This window comes from Alligator sinensis, unplaced genomic scaffold (assembly GCF_000455745.1).
Source record: "Alligator sinensis unplaced genomic scaffold, ASM45574v1 scaffold1072_2, whole genome shotgun sequence".
Lineage (NCBI taxonomy): Eukaryota > Metazoa > Chordata > Crocodylia > Alligatoridae > Alligator > Alligator sinensis.
Window position 1 is genome coordinate 384,426 of NW_005842278.1, and position 23,221 is coordinate 407,646.

General features: G+C 43.1%; 1 protein-coding gene across 1 annotated transcript in view; it reads right to left on the reverse strand.

The window, feature by feature from the left end:
* The window catches only part of PPFIBP2 (PPFIA binding protein 2), a 206,012-nt gene extending 192,582 nt beyond the window's left edge, over nt 1-13,430 (reverse strand). Inside the window, exon 1 of the mRNA XM_025209275.1 lies at nt 13,380-13,430. The gene's annotated coding sequence lies outside the window, so the exon portion shown is untranslated. The remainder of the gene's footprint in view (nt 1-13,379) is intronic.
* Nucleotides 13,431-23,221: the final 9,791 nt, after the last annotated feature.

Consider the following 23,221-nt stretch of genomic DNA (forward strand, 5'->3'; position numbering starts at 1 on the left):
CTGCTGAACTGGTGCTTTAGCTTTGGGAAGAGAGTAAAGGCTCCACACATTCCTCTACTCATAACCTACCCATCTCTATGTCCATATCTGTACCCCTAGGTCTAGAGGCTTTGTAGGGGAAGTCCTCTGTTTCTATGTTGCATGGTCAGCATATGCTGCATGCTCAGTATTCATATATGGTATGTATGTGGATGACAGATATCTGTATCTAATGTCCACACATGGTAATTCAGCTTTCTGAACACACATTTTTGAATACAGGGTCATAACAGGAAATTGAAAGTGCTATTTGAAGAGGAGAAGAGGAGATTATGTCAAGTTTCTGTACTTCACAGTAACCAAGTCTTTGCTGTATAGAAGAGTAAAAATAAGTGTTCTTTGACTGACTACTTTTTAGAAAAAAGGATCTCTCTAACTCATGGGTGCTTATTCCCTGGCCTATGGGCCAGATCTGTTCCCCCACTGACGAATTTCTGGACCCATGGGGAGCTAATCCAGCATGCAGGGCCCGGAGCTCCATGGGAAGCTCTGAGCCCTGCGTGCTGGATTAGCTCCCCAGTTGCAGCTCACATTGCTGGGTGGACATGGCACTGGGCCCTAGGGCCCAAACCTGACATGCAGGGGGCTGGGAGTTGATGGTACTAGGCCCCAGGGCCAAATCCCAGAGTTGGGGGGCTGGGACTCACAGTACCAGGGCCCAGGGACCCAATCCAGGAGCACAGAGGCAGTGCTGAGCCCCAGGACCCAGTCCTAGTACATGGGCCTCAATCTGGCCTGTGGACTGTCCCCGCCCCATTCCTTAGGGCCTCAGGGCCAAAAGATTGGGCTTCAGTGCTGTAATGCACTGAGCGGTTCTCCTTTAATTTATGGTTGCACTTAGAGTTCCTTACCTGTTGTTAAACACAATCTTTTTCTTTGATTTCCATGTAAGCTATTACTCTCTGTAAGAAAGGGTATTTGGCCCTCAGAAGAGTGTTTACATTTTGTAAATGAAAGGAGATTTGGCCTCAACATGAAAGAATTCCTTTGCTCAAAGGCTGTTTCTGGTATTATAAAGTGGTAGGAACTCAATAGCTAATTTTGTTTCAAGTGGTACTTAAAACAGATTAATCATTCCAGTTTGACTGGACTTCTGAAATTCAAAATTTTACCAAAAATATTTTACAAGGGAAATTTTTGCTACAGCTTCTCTATAATCTCAGACAACATTTATGTTCTTGAACTGAAAGGAAGGCAAGGAGTAAGCCAAGGAGACAAATGGTCCAAAAAACTATCTAGGCCTTTAAAAAAGGTTGGAAATCTGAGTGATAGCAACATTTTCTGCCTGCAGGCTGAAACAACCCACCAGAAGTCAGAGGTGGAGGGTGGTAGAACCTGGCCACTGTCACCACTTAGCTGCTGCCACTCTTCCTTTGCCACCACAGGGACAAAGTCTCCCATTGCTTCCAAAATGCCAAAACCCACGCCTGCAAACTAGATCCAATGGCTCTGCAAGCTGGATCAGACCCGCAGGCTGCAAGTTGTCTATCCTTGCTATGGAAGCCAATAGAGAGGGGTATAAGCTACAGCAGCCATAATAAAGAAGGTAGATTAGAAATCCATTCTGGCCTTTATAAAAGCAACTAGCTAAAGGGGTAAACACAAGCAATGAGTTAAGTATATCAGAAGTAAGAATCTTGTCCAAAAATAATGATTTGCTAGATCTCAGCGGATGACAGGAAGCAATTAAGGAAAGTTAGGTATTTCTTTACATTAGTTTTTATGGTAGCAAACATATTTCTAGAAAATAACATGCTTGAACAAAATGGTCATTTGAAAGAGAGGAATCCATTAGGTCAGATAACATACTTCAGACCTCTTGGTCTTGGTAACTGGTGACCCACTAACAAAAATTGGCAAGTTTACATTAAAATAGCCACTGATTCAGCCAGGTAGCAAACTTGGTACAAATTGTAGAAAATGCTTTGAAGTGACCCAAGCAATCATAGGCCAATAAGCCTAATATCTATACTTGGCAAATTTGTTGTAGTGATAACAAGAAACAATTTGTAGCAAGAAAACATCTAAGATAATGTTAGGGGAGGATCTAATTCGATTTGCTTCTGCAAAGGAACTCAGTAATCTTAGTCTTGAAACATAAAATAGTGGATAGAGAGATCTGGATGACAAAATTCAGTCAAACTTCCAAAAGCCCTTTAATAATGTCCCACACAAGTGGATTCCCACACAAGCATTCTATTCCTTAAATCGTGAAGCTCTCTGAACCATCCTCCAATGCCCTGGCTGCCTGCTGAAGCTTGTCACCATGCTGGGGCTCCTGCATGATGACATGACCTGTACCGAATGGAAGATCTGAAACTGATGCCTTCCGCATCTGGACCAAGGTCAAACAAGGTTGCATGATCACCTCCACCCTGTTCACCATCAACTTGACCATCATCATCCACCTCATCCAAGATGATCTACCATCTGGCATCAGTATCCACTATCGACTGGATGGGAAGCTTTTCAATCTTGGATGCTTCCGGACAAAAACGAAACTCATCACCAAGGACATCCACGACATTCAGTTTGTGGATGATTGCTGTGTAATGGCTCACTCTGCAGAGGATGTACAAGCAACCTTAGATCTTTTCAACACTTCGTATTGAAGTCCTTGAAGGCCTGCCCTTGAATGTCACCAAGACCAAGGTTCTCCACCAACCCGCAGCTGGTAAAGTGAAAAAAACTCTAGTTTGCATCCAAACATGCTTCTCAAGCAAATCTCAGGAGGTCAACCTCCCGCTGTACTCGGCCTTGGTGAGGCCGCAGCTGGAGTATTGCATCCAATTCTGGGCTCCACAATTTTAAAAGGATATGAAAAAGCTTGAAAGAATCCAGAGGAGAGCCACATTCATGACCAGAGGACAAGAAACCAGGCCTTAAGATGAGAGGCTGAGAGCTATGGGAGCTATTCAGTCTGGAAAAGCGCAGGCTCAGGGGTGACCTGGTGGCTGCCTATAAGTATTTAAAGAGGTGTACATCAGGATCTGGGGGAACACCTGTTCAGAGTGTCCCAAGGGATGACAAGGTCAAATGGTCACAAACTCCTCCAAGACCATTTTAAGCTGGACATAAGGAAAAACTTCTTTACTATTTGAGCCCCCAAGGCCTAGAATAGACTCCCTCTAGAGGTGGTTCAAGCACTTACTCTGGACTCTTTATAAACATTTGGACACCTATCTTGCTGGGATCCTTTGGCCCTATCTGACTTGATGAAGTCCAGCCCCCTGCCCCAGAGGCAGGACTTAATGATCTTCCGAGGTCCTTCCAGCCCTAATGTCTATGAAACGAACCCTCCATAGGCCATCTGAACATCCCTCGTGCTATCTACATAGATGGGGAGGCTCTGGAGTACATGGAGCACTTTCCATATCTCAGCAGCCACCTCTCTCAATGGGCTACCATTGACGAAAATGTCCAGCACCAGGTCAACTGAACCAATGCCACCAACTTCAAGCTGAAACAACGTGTCTTCAAAAATAGAGCTCTTCAGAAGTCAATGAAGGTCCTGGTTTACAAGGCTGTTGTGCTGACCACCCTCCTCTACTGCAGTGAAACCTGGACTGTCTACCTACGCCACATTAAGACCCTTGAGAGCTTTCACCAGCAGTGCTTGCATCGAATCCTGGGGATCAAATTGTAGGATCACTGGACCAATGTAAGCACCCTCCATGAAGCTGTGTCCACCAGCATTCATAGATGTTAGGGTCGGAAGGGACCTCAATAGATCATCGAGTCCGACCCCCTGCATAGGCAGGAAAGAGTTCTGGGTCTAGATGACCCCAGCTAAATGCATATCCAACCTCCTCTTGAAGACCCCCAGGGTAGGGGAGAGCACCACCTCCCTTGGGAGCCTGTTCCAGACCTTGGCCACTCGAACTGTGAAGAAGTTCTTCCTAATGTCTAGTCTAAATCTGCTCTCTGCTAGTTTGTGGCCATTATTTCTTGTAACCCCCGGGGGCACCTTGGTGAATAAAACCTCACCAATTCCCTTCTGTGCCCCCGTGATGAACTTATAGGCAGCCACAAGGTCGCCTCTCAACCTTCTCTTGCGGAGGCTGAAAAGGTCCAGGTTCTCTAGTCTCTCCTCGTAGGGCTTGGTCTGCAGGCCCTTAACCATACGAGTGGCCCTTCTCTGGACCCTCTCCAGGTTATCCGCATCCCTCTTGAATTGCGGCGCCCAGAATTGCACGCAGTACTCCAACTGCGGTCTGACCAGCGCCCGATAGAGGGGAAGTATCACCTCCTTGGACCTATTCGTCATGCATCTGCTGATGCACGATAAAGTGCCATTGGCTTTTCTGATGGCTTCGTCACACTGCCGACTCATGTTCATCTTAGAGTCCACTAGGACTCCAAGATCCCTTTCCACTTCCGTGCCACCCAGCAGGTCATTCCCTAGGCTGTAGGTGTGCCGGACATTTTTCCTCCCTAGGTGCAGCACTTTGCATAGAGTACACTTCACTCCCTCGTCCAAGTCGCTGATGAAGACATTAAAGAGTATCGGTCCTAGGACCGAGCCCTGCGGGACCCCACTGCCCACACCCTTCCAGGTCGAAACCGACCCATCCACCACTACTCTCTGGGTGCGACCTTCTAGCCAATTTGCCACCCACCGGACTGTGTAGTCATCCAAGTCACAGCCTCTTAACTTGTTCACCAGTATGGGGTGGGATACCGTAACGAAGGCCTTCCTGAAGTCTACGTATACGACATCCATCCCTCCTCCTGTGTCCAGGCGTTTCGTAACCTGGTCATAAAAAGAGACTGGATTAGAAGCCTTGCTCTTGAGAAATCAACTTCAATGGACAGGCCATTGCATCCAGATGTCCGAGAACTGCCTCCCTTATCAGATTCTCTTTTCCCCAACTCTCCGTTGGCCAACACTCAACGGGTGGCCAAAGGAAACAGTACAAACATGCACTCAAGGTTGCCCTCAAGCATGGTAGTATCAACAGCAATGGCTGGGAGGAGCTGCTGGCCATTTGGTGTGCTGCCACCTGGTCCACCAAGGCACGCACAACTTTGAGGCCCAAAGACTCGATACTGAGGCAGAATGGTGGCGGAAGGAGAAGGAGACCAGCCTGGGGCTGCGAGTCACACTCCCCCATACCACAACATGCTCCCATTGCTGAAGAATGTCTGTATCCAGAAATTAGGCTCCCTAGTCACCTGAGGACCCAACAAGCCTGACGGATGTCATCTTCGACTCTGAGGGACTGCCGCTGCTGCTGACACAAATGGATACCAAAAATGCTGAATTTTCAGACGGTACCAAATTAAATACTATCATAGATTAAAAATTGGATACAAGAAAGAAAGTAGAAACTAGAATGAGAAGGTTAATTTTTATCAAGACCATATTCTGACCAGTGAAGTTATACTTTAACTTATATATGACCTAAAACACTGGTGCACAGCCCTATGGGCCAGATGAGTGACACAGGGCTGAATCGAGCCCTGCGCTGGACTCACCCACCAAACCGATCCAGCCCTCAGGACCATGGACCACATGGCTCCCCACATACCTGTGGGGAGCCCCACAGGCCAGATGGCTTGGTGCTGGATCTGGCCTCCTGGCCAGGAGTTGAACACCTCTGATTTAGAAGGGCGAATGTATAACAGCAAAGTAAAATCTGCAGCCAATATTGAGCTTATTTAGCTTAATTAGGAGCAGAGAGGACTGGAGAACATCCAAGAGATATTAACAAGCTAATTGAATGAGCAGGAGTGCAGAGAATTCTAGATGAAAAGTTGAATATTGGTCACTTCACCTCAAAAAGGGATTTTCAAAAATACAGAACAGATTAAAGGAACAAAACAAATCACAGGCCTTCTGGTCTGAAGTGGGAATTGAACCACACACACAATAAAATAGGAAGGGAAGTTAAACTAAAATTTACATTTAAGTGAAACATTTTCAGTTGTAATTAGATCGAAAAAAACCCTTACAACCCAAGGAACAGCTGATGCTAGTAAGTCATTTAAAAAAAAAAAAAAAAGCACAGAATATTTATATACATATCAAGAATATACGAGCTCTCTCATTAAACCTTATGCTTCCAGGATACAGCCACTGCTTAATTATTTCAGTTCTGAATGAGATATTATGTTATGAGCAGATTAACCAACATCTGCCTCTTGCAGGGTTCCTACATCTTCCTTCAAAAGTGCCTGCTATATACTGACTATTTTTAGAGACAAAAAATATTTGATTGATCTAGTGTGGTAGTTCCTGTACCCTAGAGAAAAACGTTTAAAAGGTTCCCATTTTTAATATCCCCTCTCTCTTCTTTCCCCCCAGATATTTAGAACTGGGTCAAACTGATCTAATTTCTTCTTGGACAGAATACCTAGATAAGTGGCTAAGAAAAAAAAGCAATAGAGTTGTATCTTGACTTTATTCAAGTTATTGACACTGTCCCACCTATTTCCTGAGGCCATTAAGGTCTAGAAAAGTGTTGTTCAAACTTCTGGCCCTGTGGGCTGGATAGGTCTTATGGGATCAGTTCCTGGGCCAGATCCCACATGCGGGCTTGATCTGCTGTGTAGTCTGGCTGAGCACTGGCCTCATTTGCTTGTCCCACTACAATCCAGTGTGCAGGGCCACATTGTCCGACCTACAAGCATCCCCCTGAGGTCACAAAATTTGTCAGCATGGGAGTGCCAATTAACACAGTCACTGTGCCCCTGCTTCCAAATTTCTTGACCTGTGGAGAGATTCATAGGCCAAAGGACAGCCTCATGGGACACACCTAGCTCACAGTCCAGAATTTAAGCACCAATTGTCTAGATGATTCACCACAAGGTATAGCCAAACTCTGTAGCTCATTATTTAGGGCAATTAGCTGGGAAGGGAAAATCCTAGATTGTGGCTGAGTGGTTAAGGTGATGGATTAGATATCTATTGGGGCCTTTTTGTACCAGCTGGGACATTCACTGAAGGTTTGGCAGTATGGGCCACCTTTGTCCTGCAGTTTTCATGCTGGCCATACATAATGGTCTCAAGTGGGGTGCCCACCAGGCTCAACAATTATGGTCAGGCAGTTAGTTCAACTCAGCCAGTAGTGTCAGCTGAGGGCCCAATCCTGCTGGCGCTGAACTGCACAGCCCCTGCGTCTTGAGATGGTATGCAAAAAAACAAAACAAAACACCACACAGTAAATTCTACCACAGCCCAGAAATGCATTCATTCTCCTCAGCCTAGAAGTTTATATCTCTAAAATAATAACTTTTTATAATGGTCATACTTTCCTCATTTGGCACTCAATTTTTCAGACTAAAGGTTTCTACCAGAGGAAGAACAAAGGAAACAAAAAGGTGACCAAAGGTTTCTCTCTGAGATGCACAATGTTTTAAATGGAAGAGATGTGATTTTTTTAATTAACTTGCGCTGTACCAGTATTCCCAAACTAATGCTATCCTCTAGTCCAAGTGGTTCTCAACCTTTTTGGAATCAAGACAACTCAAGGCATTCCTTAAAAATGCCAACTTTTAGGTTTCACTCATTTTTTTTACTCCAAAATCAATCAATCAATCAATCAATAATACAGCAATTCTTCTGTTACAATGAACTCAGAAAGACCCACAAAAGGACAGAATGTTTTTAACACAATTAATTTTTATCCGAAATCTGGGTTTTGTCATATTGAATGAAATAGTTTGAATGTTTGTAAAGGTTGCCCATTAGCCAGTTTCAGGAAGAAGATAGGATTTATCTCCTTATCTAGCTCATTGTTTTGGGGCTACGTGTAAAATGTCCTGACTTCACTTAAAGCCTTAATTTAAATTGTATCTTTAGAAGTCTTTTACAAAGAGAGCAAATATCCTGAATTCCGAGACATCAAAGCCTAAGGCCTTTTAACCAAATTGCTAAGAAAAGGGTATTTACAGTGATATGGAAGAAGTCTCCCCAAAATGCTCAACAAAGGTAATTTCTGTTGAGTAAGATCCGAGCCCAAATTTGGGAGTAGTGACAAATTGAGTAGGAGGAGCCCACTGATGGCAGCTCACTCAATAAAAACCTGTAACTTACTGTCCCAATTTGGAGGTGACTTCACTTGCAGAACAAGGAAGAATCACAAGTGTAGCCCGGACCAGATTGATCACCTGACCCAACCTCTCCGTGAACACGAATCTCTTAGTTCACACTGAAGCCGCGGAGCGCCCGAAAGGGACTGAAGGAAGGGGACTTAGTCCTATCACTGCTGAGCCCAGCCCATTGAACCATACTACTGAGGCCAACCCATTAAATCGTACTACTGAGGAATGAAACAATATTTTGGTATTTGGCTTCTCGGAATTCTAGGATTGTAAGTATATTATGAAAATAATAGTATTGATTCAAATTTAACTTTTAGTTGTAATTGTAGTTGTTTTTGTAACACTAATTCTTATAGCATTGTTTGGGAAGGAAGTGCATTCGGAGCATTGTTTCTGATACATGTAATTATTGTGTTTTTAATGTTTGTGGTGTTTCTTAAAGCTAAGCAGTGTTATATACGTAGCAAAGAGTTTTAAAATAAAATTGTGTTGTATGAATTAAGTGTGTAATCATTGTGAAATCGTGCAATCAGCTAATAACTCCCCCAGCCAGTGCATCAAAACGAATCAGTAAATTGTGTGGGATTTTCTCTATTCCATAACCCACTAGAGACAGGTTTATTCTGTGAATCATGTTTGCACACCTATCGCTAATAACAACGCATGTCACCCTGTTTGAGAATTGCTGCTGTCTTCAGGCCAAGGCCATCAGTCACTACTCCCTACCTACGTATATGTAGGGACCTACTTGGCTGTTTTTGTCATGCGTTCCCCCACCACTGGTTGGTGGAAGGTCCCCATTGGCCCCACCATTTATCAGCCAGGAGACAAAAACTGCACCTTTAAATATGCCGTTGTTTTTGCCTTCTGGCCTATCAGCAGCAAGCAGTAAGACCAATGGGGCCCCTCTGCCAATCAGCAGTAGGGGGGAGAGGGGGAGGCAGAGGGGCACACAGCGAAAACAACAAAATTAAAGGAGCCGCTGCACAATGCATTTCTGCCATGATTTAGGTAGATCCCTGTGTATATGGAAGGATTAAAAAGGAAATTCCCATCTATGAAAATTGTGACTAAGTTACTCAATGCAAACACAACAAAGGATGGAAATAAGTCAAGGCAATGTTACATTCAATAAAATACCATGTTTACCAAAATCCAAGATGACTTCTAATAATTAGATTCGATATATGGAAAATTAGAAATTTGTTTTAAGTTTCCATGTATAGAATCTAACTAGTGGAAGGTCATCTTAAATCTGTCCCCCTCACTTCTGTGGCAGGGGAAAAAGCAATGGGGACGAGGGGGAAGACCCCTGCCCCTTGCCCTCCCCGACCCCGTGATTGCCCAGTCTGCTGCATGTCCCCTGCCATGTGCCCCACCCCGTGTCCCTACCCATGCCTGCCCCCCACTCCCTGTTAAGCACCCACAGGTGGCCTGCTCCTCCACCCACACTCCCAGCCAGCAGCTCTGCTCTGGATCAGGGCACTTAGCAGCAGCAGCAGCAGCAGCAGCTCAGCCCAGCCACAGAGAAGCAACAGTGGCACCCAGCTGAGCTGGGTTAGGTTGGAAGGATCTGAGCTGAAGCAGAAGGTAACGGGGGAGGAGGCAATTGGGTCGGGGTAAGGGAGCAGACACAAACACTGGGGATATGGGGGGGCAGGCTGCAGGTTTCCCCCTCCCACCCAGGTCTCCCCTCACACACCCCTTGCCATGTGCCCCCTCCCCCATCAAATTAGCCATTCCAGTTCAGAGCATATGGCAGCCTAACTCCAGCTTCGGCACTGAGCCCAGTGCCAAAACCAGAGCTGAGCTGCCACCTGCCCCAGGTTGGTATTCAAATCCAAGACCAGGCTTCCCCCTCCTGCCCCCCATGCTGATTGGAGAAAAATGTTATCATGGTATCATAGTACTTGGGGTCAGAAGGGACCTAAACAGATCATCAAGTCTGACCCCCTGCCCCAGGCAGGAATGGGTGCCAGGATCATATCACCCCAGCCAAATATTTGTCCAATCCTTATTTTGGATTCAAATAAATGCAGTACCCATCTTCAAGCAACGGCCCATTACAGTCATGATACTTTTCCACTTTGACATACTAATGCCTACACACACACAATTTCAATGCACAATGCTATTACCTTCAGTTTACCCAATGAACTGAAAATTCAGGGTTAAAAAACACCACCTTGATTCCATCCTGTTTATACCTTATTTCTCCGTATGACATCGTACATATATATATACATACAGTTTACCTTGTAATAGGTTTTCTGTTGGGAATCTATACTATACAATTACTACAATTATAAAACTCAGGAACAATGTAAATACATATAAATCTATATTGTTGAATGCTGTGATAAAACTGAGCTAACACTTGCAGACTATCATTGTGTTAGGCACACTATTTCCCCATGATTCCTTGCTTTTCAGTGTTAGTATTCTGAGGGAAAAAACACTGCGTTACAATAAATAGGCTTATATTTTTGTGAAAAATCAGTGCAAGCAAGAGGACAATAAGTTCCATTATTTTATGTTTTATTTAATTTATTTGGATTAAACCAGATTATGAATGGAAAATAATCCCTCCTCCCCCCAAAATAATGGAGTTCTTTTCCACAACAGAATAATTTAATAGTAAGATCTGTTAGAGTCCTAAAAGACTGGCAAACTTCCCGGACACTTGCATGAAGAGAAGAAAATATAGTTACCATTTATTTTTAGAGTATTTTAGCATGCCTTTTTGAAGGAAGGAGTTTTACAACGGAAATAAATACTTGTCAAACTCCAATTTGCATCTTTTCTAATAAACAGTAACTTCTTCCAATTTAGAAGTTTATGACTTTCTTATTACCTTCATACTTATTCAAAATTATGCTGATATTACATAAACTGTTTGTTACATTCAATTTACGTTATAAAAATCAAAGTAAACAGTTATCCGAAACGAGCTTTCCACATTCTTGTCTTCCAAAAAGCTTTCTACAAACACTATGCTTAAAGAGGAAAAATTACCACAGCATACTATACTTCATGAAACAACTTGTAAATAAACTATAAAATCAATTGACTTCTTCCTATTAAATGTAATTTGGCTATTTATTGGACTAGACTAGTCTGACAGCAAGCATTTCCCGCTCCAGTAGAGGCCTCCAATTGTGCCGCTTGCTTCTGCCTGTGCAGGCATATGGCTGTATTTCCAGAATCAAAGGTGAATATCTGTTCACTTGTTTATCAACTCAGTATAGACAATTTAGACTAACCTGCAAAGATTGAATGCAGGCTTTTTGACTATCTGTACTAACTCTTGGGCTAAAAGTGGAGCCCAGGCTCAGACCTCTGTATTCCTGCTCAGCCTTAAAGCACTTCCAAGTCAAAGGTTTTCCCATCTGGCTGGAATTAAACTAAAATCCAGGTAAGGACTTGGGTTAAATGTGGTTTGACAACATGCCCTTACACAAAATAAGAAAGATTCTACAAAGCACATAGTTGATTTATATGGAGATGGTACAAGAACTTTTTATTATTATTATTTTGATTAATAGTACCAACTACCTTAATAAGTCTGCACTTTAATGGAGCCAATATGTTGCATAACACATGCATAATTTTCATGATCATACTAATTCAAGCAAGAACTGTACGACCTTCTGGGGGGGCTGGGGGAGGAGGGAATTTGAATATGCACCAGCTATCCTGTACTGTATTGTAAGAAATTATCAGCTAAGCATAGTGCAGAAGCTTTACTTCCAAGAAATTCTTAATGCTAGTCTCTTATGTCATTAAGAAATTACATTTGCTCTGAGGTCTTCTCTAGACAAAACATTATCTCTAGAATGAGACATCAGAATACTTTAGTTTGGGGACTGACTGAATTACACTTATGTATCAGCCTCACAATAAGTTATATTCATAAATCTTAATACAATTTCATTAAAATAAGATGCAGTGATTATGCATCATTAAAGCAGATGCTACCATCTGGACTACACTGGAAGAAAATCGTAATTCAGTGTTTTAAAGACACCTTCTTATGTTTGGCAAAAATGTTCTCTTTCATATGTGGGACTTATATTTGGTAGAAAATCTGTACACAAAGCTACATTCTTGTACAAACGCAGCAACAACTAATTGGAGAGTGATTAAGGAGAACCCCCACCACCACACACACCCCTATCCTTGAGTTTGGAAAATGTCCAGTTTTGCCAGTCTCCTATATTTTCACAATAGAATGACTTAGAACTGCGACTTTGTGCGCATTTGAAATCCAGATGCAAGTATGGAAGCTTGAGACTAGCAACCATATAAATCTGCACACAGTTGGGTGACTTGAGATACTGTTGATATTAGAATCACTTTCTATGAACATTTACATCTGTTATATTACTGGTTTCAAATAAAAACAAACATCACATGTTTATACAAAGTTCTGGAGAAGCAATTACTGTTACCTATATCAGAGCCATGTTCTGGGCCTGTCACTCTCCCAATACTATGTATTGAAGATGCTAAGTAGCATATGGTATTAAAAAAAAAAAGACTAATTCCAGAAAGCTGCTCCACAACTCAGTATTGTAAACCATTGTCAAGGTTCTTGGGGAGAAATTAAGCCTGCCAAATCTTCCTCCCTCTATCTCTGAACACAAACTCCATGTAAACATAGATGTCTTCAGGTAGTTTGAGAAAGGTCTTTGGTCACCAATTAGTGCATTGTTACTGCCAGCACACCAGTTTCTCAGTAATCAGTTCCACCATTTCATACTCGAAACATGCTGTTTGATCATGCCACATGGCTATCAGCCTTGTCAGTTTTTCTTCTTCAATACATAGCCAGACTCTCCCAGTCTCCAGTGAACTCTACACCCTCACTGTCCAAGTGAACTTCATTGATACTACGGTCATGAACATTTAAGAAAATGGTTGTCACTTTGATCATCAAGCTTTCAACTTCCCCTATTTAAAGAAAATGAAATTAAGAATGATATCCAGCTGTGTGCCTAGCAGATCTTTACCCTCACATGTAAAGGGAGATAATTTGGAACAACTATTTCTCCTAAGGAAGCCATGGAGTTCCCCATTCATTTGTTAATCATCTGACAGATAGCTAATTATCTCCTTTATCTTCCAAGATTTTTAACATGACAAAAAACTTTCAAGATTAACTTTGAAAAACATCATTCCTATTTGTTTCTTATATAAGGCAGGCTTCGCAGATTATATCCTTTAAAACCCAATTATACACAGTATGCATGAATGTTTACGTACTCCTCATGTTCTCATGCATCAGTACTTACATATAAGTTATAAGCAATTCCACTCTGCTCTGCACCACCTTTATTTTTTTTCTGTAAAATAAATAAATAAATAAAATCAAGATAAATGGAACAAACACCTCCATAAAACTCATGATAGCTTGTAGAACTGCACTACTAGAAAAAAAAAAAAACCATGTACACAAATATTAGAAGGATCAAGGACTAAAATAAAATTTGAAAAAAGGAAAGGAACAGCGAAAGGACAGGAATGTTGTCAAATACGAAATGTTCAAATTTTAACAGGAACACTTTCTAACTATTACAGTTCATTAAGGACAGTATTATTGAATCTAAGTAAATTTCAGATTTCTCAACATGATTCTCAATAAAATGTATAGCCACTATTTTTACAGGATATAGAAATAATGTTTTATTTCCTTTTCCTGAACAGCCAACAGTTTTAATTTTTAGGTTACAGTTATATTTGCATCAATGAGGATACAGGTGTAAAATAGCTAGCTAGGAATGATCAAGTCATGGTTAAATTAAAACCAGTCATATTCACTATAACCTAAAATAAACGTATCAGCATTTGCCCAACTGTACAGAAAGAGGGAATTGATTGTGTAGGGGCTGACAAATGGTAGGGCAGAGGGGACTACAACCCAAAACTGTTCCCAGGCTCAGGTAATACAGCAATGATGATCAAGATATATATCGAAAGTCAGCAACCTTTTTGGGCAGAGAGCCAAAATCAGTCACAATTCTCAGCTTGTAAAATGTTGGTATGCCAGGGGAAGATAGCAAGGGAGGCAGGAGGGGCCTGATACTTGTTGTGGCAGAGCAGCCCCAGCCCCTTTCCTGCCATCCACCCTGAGGATTTTGGCAGCAAAATGCCTTTGTGTACCATGCTCTAGTCCCCATGCCATACTCTGGCCCCACAAGGTTGCTCATCCCTGATATAAATTATCTAGGATGACAGAAGAGAGAAAGGATTATATGAAAAAGCAAATAATGCCATGCTACAAAAATGATCTTCACTTAATAGCTCATAACCTAGTAAGAGAGACGCAGATTTAAAAAAAATCAATTCTTCAATATCACAACATTTGGACTTATGCCTTGTGCATCCTGCAGAATTCCCACACATGTTTTATAAGCACCATTAGAATAACCTTACACCTCGGAAACTGTGTTCAGCTACCACAGCTCTGCTGTCAGACAATTTTTGTTCTTTCAGGCACGCATGTATGTCTGAATAAAGATTTACTGTAGTTACCCCTCCATGTGCAATGATAATTTACACTAAACACATCCATGCCACCTTACTTCAGCTTCAAGAAGCAAGATGGGCTCCGCTTGATGATATCCTTGAAAAAAATCTCCCAGGCCCCTTTTACACATTACACTTAAGGTGTGATTAACCAGGTAATCACCCCTAAAATTGTGACCCAGCTACATGCTCAACCAATAAGCTACAAAGATATTCCACAAAAAAGTGTGTAATAACTTTGCAGCTTGCTCTAATCACACCATTAATTGTATATGTGGCCAAGTGCTCCTCTGTGGCTGGAAGCCCCATCAACTGAGGGGCTCCCAGTCACAGAGGTGCACAACCTGCTGCCAGACCCACAGCCAACAAGGCTCACAGCTGTGGCAGGGTTCTTAGCTGTGGGGGCTGCCACTGCTGTGAGCCTCTTGAGGTGTGAGGCTTGCAGCAGTGACACTGTTCCCCCACACTGTCCCTGCTGCAAGCCCTGCACATCTGGAAGCTTGCTTGGAGTGGCAGCAACATCTCCACATGCTGCCCTTGCTGTGAGCCCTGCAGCTCATGTTGCTGTGAGGCTCAAAGCAGCAGCAGCGTGGGGGAATACTGCCTCGCCTCTGCTGTGAGCCCTGCACCTCACAAGGCTCGCAGTGGGGCAGGTATTCTCCCAGCTGCAAAGCCCACTTGCAGTTTTGTCCTGGCACAAAGAGTCATAGGCATTTTGCGGCAGCCCCACCCCTTGGTGCTGTTGGTGGAGGGGACCCGGCCCTCAGCACTGATTAGGTGAGAGGCCCTGGGTGGGTTGAAGGAATAAAGGGTAAACCCTGGGTGGGTTGAAGGAATAAAGGGTAAGCCATCATCTTGACTAATGGCTGCCCTTTGTCCCACCCCACCCCACCCCTCAGCACTGACTGGCAGAGAGGTAGGCGGACAGCCATTATCTTATCTGTTGCACTATCAGCCACTGCTTTAATAAAATACTTTTTTTTAAATGAATTTTGCAGACAACCCCAGACTTCTTGATTACCACAAAATCTGTGAAACCGTGATTTAGGTCCCAAGCAATATGGTGTGATGGGACCTAATGTACGATCCTACAATCATACCTCCTGCCATGTCACGTGTGCATGGCAGGAGGTGCGACTCTGTAGATTGCACATTAGATGCCATCACATTTTTATCTGCACATGTAGAGGAGCCCCCCAAAATCTCAGCTGCTGTACAACAAAATGACTCTGTTTGGTGAAGAGAAAGTAAGAAACACACGTATACTTTGCATAAAAATGACACAGAGGACAGCAAAGATATGCCTACAGATCGTCAACAAAATATGTTCCTGAAGACCTGAATGGCGGGACCCTCAGTAGAGGCCTCCAGTTGTGCTGTTTGCTCTCATTAGCAGGCTCTCAGGGCTAGAGTTTATTGGCATCCTAGCATGAAAAAATGCCTCTTTTCAACTATATTTTCTCAAATGGTTTTAAAATTAAAGGTCTGTTTTTTCTACATGGTGGTTACACATGATTTTACTTCCTACACCCTTGAGAGATTTTTCCAAAGGTTCTTATTCAAGGCTGCTGGGTAATGAACACTTGAAAACCTGGCTATCAGCATGTTGCTGAAATCCTATATTTTGAATAAACCTGGATGGGTGAGGTCGGAATAGGGATGGTAGACTTACAAGGAAGGGTGATGATGATTCAATGACAACCACACTTGGTACTGTTTGTCTCCACTTACTACTTTAAAGCGGTTGTCCCAACTGTCATGTACACCAGGAGGGACTGTTTTCTATCTCTATGAACAGTTAAACAATTTGAGAGCTTTTGGAACAGACGCATCTATATAAATAGATGCCATTTCCAGAGGGCTAGACAGACACCTTCAGGGAAAAGCTAGAAGCATGCCTAATATTAGAACTAGCCTAATACTTTCTGATTCACAATAGCGCTTAACCATATGCTTCATTCCCCAGAGAGAGCATGGTTCCAAGTGGCAAATGATCTTGTTCTTCAGTAGGAAGCCTGTGTTCACACACTTTTTTTCCTCCATAAAAATCTAATATTGATATAGCTGCATTTTCGTCAGGCATGAACAAACTTTCACTTGAAGCAGTTTCAAAAGAGGCGGGGGGGCCTCTTTTCAAGAGAATGCAACAGCTGTTACACTTAAATTGGTACATGTGCACAAGCCTATAGCGATACAAGTGAGCTAACTTGCCCTAACCTTAACCCTGGAGGAGGCAGGCTTAAACTCTGAGCAGTTTCACTGTATCTGTATCATACAGGCTCCTGCATAGGTAGCAGTCAGAACAGTGATTTTCAACTAGGGTGCCTTGAGATCTTTTCAATTATGCCTTGGGGTGCTATACAGTGTTAGCACTGTTAGGTATGCAATTATGATTCAGAAGATAAAATGCAGAGATTTCAAATAGGTGGTCTTGTTGGGTTCTTTGCAACAGAAAACCTACTTGATTATTTTATAAACAAGTGAAAACTTAAAAAGCCAGCATTTTGCAAGGAATGCCTCAAGTCTAAAAAGGTTGAGTTAGAGTGTAATAGCTTCTGAGTAGTCTGGAGCTGCAGATCCATATCCCCTTTTGAAACTATTCAAAGTAAGTATCTATCCCTGCCCACAGAGTTGCTATTCAAAATTCTTGTCAGGTGCTAGTTAGTACACTACACTGGACAAATATATTAAATAAAGAAATAGCTTTATGACAATTGCTTTAACAAAAAGCATCTCTGAACTGAAGGAGGGTAAAGGCAAGACGTTAACAATGGCATTTAATTAATAAACTCCCTGCTGTGGCAATTTTAATTCACTCCACCTGGACCTTGCAGGAGTAAATAGATTTGGTTTATGCTGCATATTGTGGCTTAAATGGATTACTCCATCCACAAAGTTTGGTAAATTAATTTGTAGAGCTTCACCTGTTCCTATTGCAGATCCTTCCAGTGGGCTGAGAAGTCCTCTCCTCTGAGGTGTGTACACTTCTCTACTGGCTTTCATACAGAAAAATCTGTGTGCTTTACCAAAGTAACCCTTTCCCCAGGTACTTAACAGCATCCAACAGGGCTGATTGAATTTAGTTATTTAGTTGAAGAGACCCTAAAATCTACTGTTTCAAGTTGCCATCCAGAAACCGGGGAAAAATAAATAGACTGTCTCTCTGGGTATCCTTAAGAGGTGAAACATCCCTGCTCACAAGCACTCCAAGACTCTGCAAACATGAAAATATTTGAACAATATTAGACTTCGGAAAACACAGCAACCAACTACATATACAAATAAGGAATGAAACAACCTGTGTGTTAAGTTACTTTGCCAATAGTCTAATTCTTTTCCCATGTACTGAAGAAAAGGTCCCAAAGTGATAATCCTTGGGTCACAGTAAAATGACCCACCCACCTAACCTCTTTCCCAGTTTGGACCTAACAGTAAAGTATAATGGTCTCTTTGTAGGTCTGTCTCTAGTTCCAGAGCAGTTTCTTGCACATCATCACCTAATCTAGCTCACTGTTTCAGCTTTGTTGAGGTGGTGGATAGGAAAAACTTCACATGAATTCATCCAGTTCTGTTGCCATATTCAGTACTGCCCCTCAGAGAAAAGCCTTCCTTCAGTCTGCATCATTTCTCACTTGGAGTCTCTTCAAAGGAAGCCAGCAGCACTTTTAGTCTAAGAGGAGAGCCCTGTTTTTTTCAAAGTCAATTCTTTGCCAAAGGATAAGGGCACCAATCTCCCCCCAAACCAAGACCAGTTATAATGATGCTGTGAGCTTTACAAGTTTGGTTGCTTGAAAAAGAATGATCCGTGAGGAAAGGATTTTTGCGAGTGGTAGCTTTTACTGGACAAACTGCATGGTTGGGATAAATTTTAGACAAGCTTTTAAATGTAGGACATTCTTCTTCAGGTCATTCAAAAGCTTGTCTAAAAGATCCCAACCATACAGTTGATTCAATTAAAGATATCACCCACAGAAATTCTTGCCTTTCACATATTTCCTGGACCATCACCACCACATCACTCCAACACTACCACAAGAATTCTCTTTGCATTTAAAGCTTCTGGCTTTCATGAGCTTCTACACATCAATGAATTGTTAAATAGATTTTTATTGCTACTGTGGAATGGCTTTATAGGAAACAAAGCAAGCACACAAAGTACAATTCTTTTTCCTACTTGTAACAAGAAAGTCTAAGAATACTGAGCTAAAGCATTTAATAAAAAGATGGCACTTCTTTTCACCATTTAAAAGTAGCTACAGACAGTCCTTGACTTACAACATTTCGAGTTACAATGTTTTGCACTTACAACGTTTATAAATTGATACTTTGTTTCAACTTTATGACATCAGGATTGACTTACAATGCTTGATCCGATGCAACGCCACGCCAATGAACAAGTTCACTGCGTTGCTCATCTCCCTGGAGAACATCTGTCCAAACTTCCTTGGACACTTCCTTTAACAAAGCAGACAAGACTCTAGAAAAACCTGCAGGCAAGACTCCTGAAAAGACTCCGTCCAAGAACCCTTCAAAAAGTCCAACTGAGAGCCTTTCAAAAAGTCCAGCAAAGTCACCTCAAAGAAGTCCTTCCAAATCAATGCGACTGCTTTTTACAATACATTAATGTAGCTCAATTATAGATGAGTAATATATCGAGTACAAAATTCTGGGGTATTTTTGGTGAAAATAGGGTATTGGGCCTTGGTTCAGGAACCAATCCCCCATTTATAACATTGTTTCTTATGAAAAAATTGGTTCCGAGTTACAACGTTTCAACTTAAGACGCGGTTTTCAAGAACGTATTGTGTCGTAAATCCGAGGACTGCCTGTACTTAGAAGCTGAAAGAGAAGATAAGAGATTCACTTGTAATAAGAAAATCATGCAGCTAGACTAAAAAACCTCTTATCACCTCAGAGGTGTTACACAGATTAGGCCAAAAACTTATCTGTCCAGGAAAAAATATGGTCTAAATTATTTCTTCAGGCAGTTCCTCAAAATGAACTAAGTTGATAATATAGAATTGATGATGCACCATAGAAAAAGGCTGACAAATGGAAGATCATTCAGAAAAAAAATATCAGCAAAAAGGCCTGAATGCTGGATTTTAGTGTTAGGGAATTAAGTATTTAAATCTCAACTAATGTTGAGATTCAATAAACTAAATACATATACACTGCTAATTGCTATTATGAGAGGCCAAGTGGTGTGGAGGGGAGAACATGAAACAACCTCCAAGTATTTGAAGAGCACAACACTCTTAAACAAAATACTTCCAGAAGAGATTTCTGAAGCCTTTTGTCTATCACCTTAGACAAGGGTGAGCATCAAACATTGGTTTGTTTCTGTATGTGATTACTTTCTACCCGTTGTTTTGTGTTTAGAAAATACTGAGAAAACTTGTTTGACAACCTGTATTGAAAGAAAACAGTGGCTATGTTTGTGTGACAAACTGATTGAGGTTTGGTTTTGTTTTTCTCCCCTAATCAAAACTTTTTAAAAATAAGACATTTCTATTCATTTTGATAAATATGGATAGATCAAATTTTATTTAAGGACATACAATAGACATCTGAGGATGTGATGAAATCAGCCAAGATCCTGTAAGTTTCTCAGCTTAGGGGAGCTTTAAATCCTTAGCAGAGCTCTAGTTTTCTTTAGTTTGATTCTTTTGGGACTCTAAAGGCACTTTTCTGATGGAGGAGAACATCCACACAAGAATTTGATGTAATTTAACTGCACAGATTGAGGCTAAACAGACAACCAATTTAGTCTGACATATGACTTGTATCAAAACGGGAGCAGGACAGTTGTTTACACATGTGGCTTAAATAGTATTAATTAATGAGCTAAAGTATTAATTTGGATACAGCACTGATACTTTATGCATGACAATGGCCTTGTCTATCTGTAAGATGGTGTTTACTGAGAGACAAAACACTCAAATCCTAATCAAACCAGTTGTCTATTAACAGCCTCAGCCTCAGTTAACAGCCTTAGCTAACCATAACTTTTCTATCTCCTTGTAGACTGGCACCAAGACAGACAGAATTAAGGTTGCAACAGAAGTAAGCAGAGATTAAGTGACTTGCTCAAGGTTACAAAGCAGGTCAGTGACTCAGTACCCAAGTCAAAACATAACCCATATTTCCTGACCCACATGCAAAACAGGGCCTAAGCCTGACTCTTACTGATGCTTCATTCTAACATCTACAGAGTCAAATTTGCTAGCCTGATTCTTATCATGATTGGTGTCATCTCAACAGACAATACAGATACCCTTCTAGCCTGGGAGTGAAGGGGAATTTGGAGCCCTCCTATATACAACTCTGTTGCATCAGGGTTGATAGTAGTCTTATGTAGAGTTTAGATAATGGGTTGTATGTAAGGAAGATCCTACCTCAAGTACGTAGTTGGATTAGATGACCTTTAGAGGTCCCTTCCAGCCCTACTTATCTATGGTCAATCTATCTCAAGTTCTGAAAAACACTTGAATGCTTTTTGATTTCATAGGCTCTTTTTCATGTTGTATATATGGTACCTCCCCTATCCCACCAATTCTGTCCTTGTCATCACAAGAGTTTCAGACCTGTACTCTTCAGCCACTTCACTGTTACTTGGTATACTCATATATATAAATTAGTCAGAAGCTACTGCTTCTTAATACCAAAAGCAGGTGGTTTTGGGGGAGGTGAGAAAATAAAGTTCCCCATAAAGATCACCATGAGGAACTAGATGCAATTCAGTCCCCTTAACACAAGGGTAGCAAAATGTGCTGCTAATGGACATTTCAAGACATGAACAAATACTACATTTAACCTTAGTTGCTAGCTTGCCTAAGGACTTGCTTTTCCCATTTTAAAAGCATGCCACTGTATTGCTTTGGTAAATAATGACAGGAAAATACTGAACATAAAATGGGGGCAGAAAAGGTAGTGCAACAACAATCCCCCTGCATAAAGGCAGGGACATTTCCTGCAACTGTTCACATCGCACTGGCACCTACATGGAGCCTTGGCTACCTTACATCCTATGTAGCAAAAGTCTGAACAGATAAAAGGATTCAATTACTTGTGCTTTGTAAAGATGGGGCAGGGGATATTTTATAGCTGTGACATCCAGGGTGAGATAGCCATATCATAGTCACCACTTGTGAAATAGGAGATCATCAGACAGCACCACACACTCCTGCCTCCCCCTTTCTGCTTGTGGCACCGGACTTGTATTAGTAACTACAGAACTCCTGAGAGAATGGCATTGACCTATCGCGGTGTGACAGGGACATAAGTCAGACCAAGAAGGTTAGCCCCCCAAACTGAGCCTGGGTGCCGACTTGGCCATCTTATTCCTGTGGTCCACTCTCATGGGCATTTGTCTTCATTAGGGAAATACTGCTCAGACCCAGACTCCTCTCCGTCTCATCCCGACTGGAAGAAACAAACAGAGCAGGACCACACTGATGGTGTGGGCAGCAGGGCTGTGGCTTTGGGGAAACTGAATTAAGAAAAAAGAGGCAGGTTTCCATCCCATGCTCAGCTGAATCCAGCTAGTATCTCTCTCTCTCTCTCTCCCCCCCTCCCGTGCAGTATGAAGTTTCATTTCAACCTGGGAGAAATTTTACAACCTCTGCATTCTCCTTTCCCTTAAGGAAGGGCACCTGAGCCCGAAAGCTTTCAAATAATCATCATCATCTAGTTGGTTTAATCAAAGAGAATCGCCTCTACCAAGAGTTCTCCCCCCTCTGGACAGCTCGCCCCCTTCATGTCCCGCCAACTCCGGGTTCAAGCAAGAAGCACTGGGGCAGAGAGGTGCATGCAGGAGCTCACCTGGGCTGCCGGGAAGGCACTTCCCACTACCGCCAAGCCCCCCGTGGTGGGGCAGAGCAGCAAGAGCCCTTTCAGGGAGGGGAAACCTGGGCGATGCCCGAGCCCCGCGAGGGGAGGTGCACCCCGGGGACCTCCAGCCCCGGGCAGAGTTGGGGTGCGGGAAGGGAAAGGGAGCTGCCACTGACCTCCCAGCCCTCCCGCCCGGGTAATGTAATGCAGCGCAGCCCTCCCACGTCCGGGCGGGCCCGGGGGCGACCGCCCGCCTGGCCCCTCCTGCTCCTGCTCCTGCTCCTGCTCCCGCTCCCGCGTGACGCGCTGCGGGGGGCCGCGGGCTCGGCGCGGCTCCTCCCCGGGGTGCCCCCGGCCCGCCAACAACGCCAGTGCCCAGGAGGAAGACGCGGTCGCCCTTACAAGCACTCAGTGCCCTTTCAAGGCAGCCTGGGAGCCGCGGGGCGGGCACAGCCCGGCTCGGGGCGGGGGCTGGAGCTGCGCTGCTCCGAGCCCCGGGGCTGTGGTGCTCGTGGGTCTCAGGCAGAGCCTTGGGAGGGAGCCAGGAGGGGCCGGCTTGGGCTCCGCGTGTGAGGAGAGGAGCGGGCAAAGGCGGGGTGAGGCTCCAGATGTGAGGAGACAGGTAGGACGAGGCTGGCACCTGCCCTGGAGAGCCTCAAGAAGGAAACACCCTGTATCCGGGGCCAGGAAGGTGGTTCTTCTGGTGTGGTTTAGTAGTCGCTGAAGTGTTGGGGCGTAAAGCCCACCTTATGGAAACGGGAGGCTCCTCCCTTGC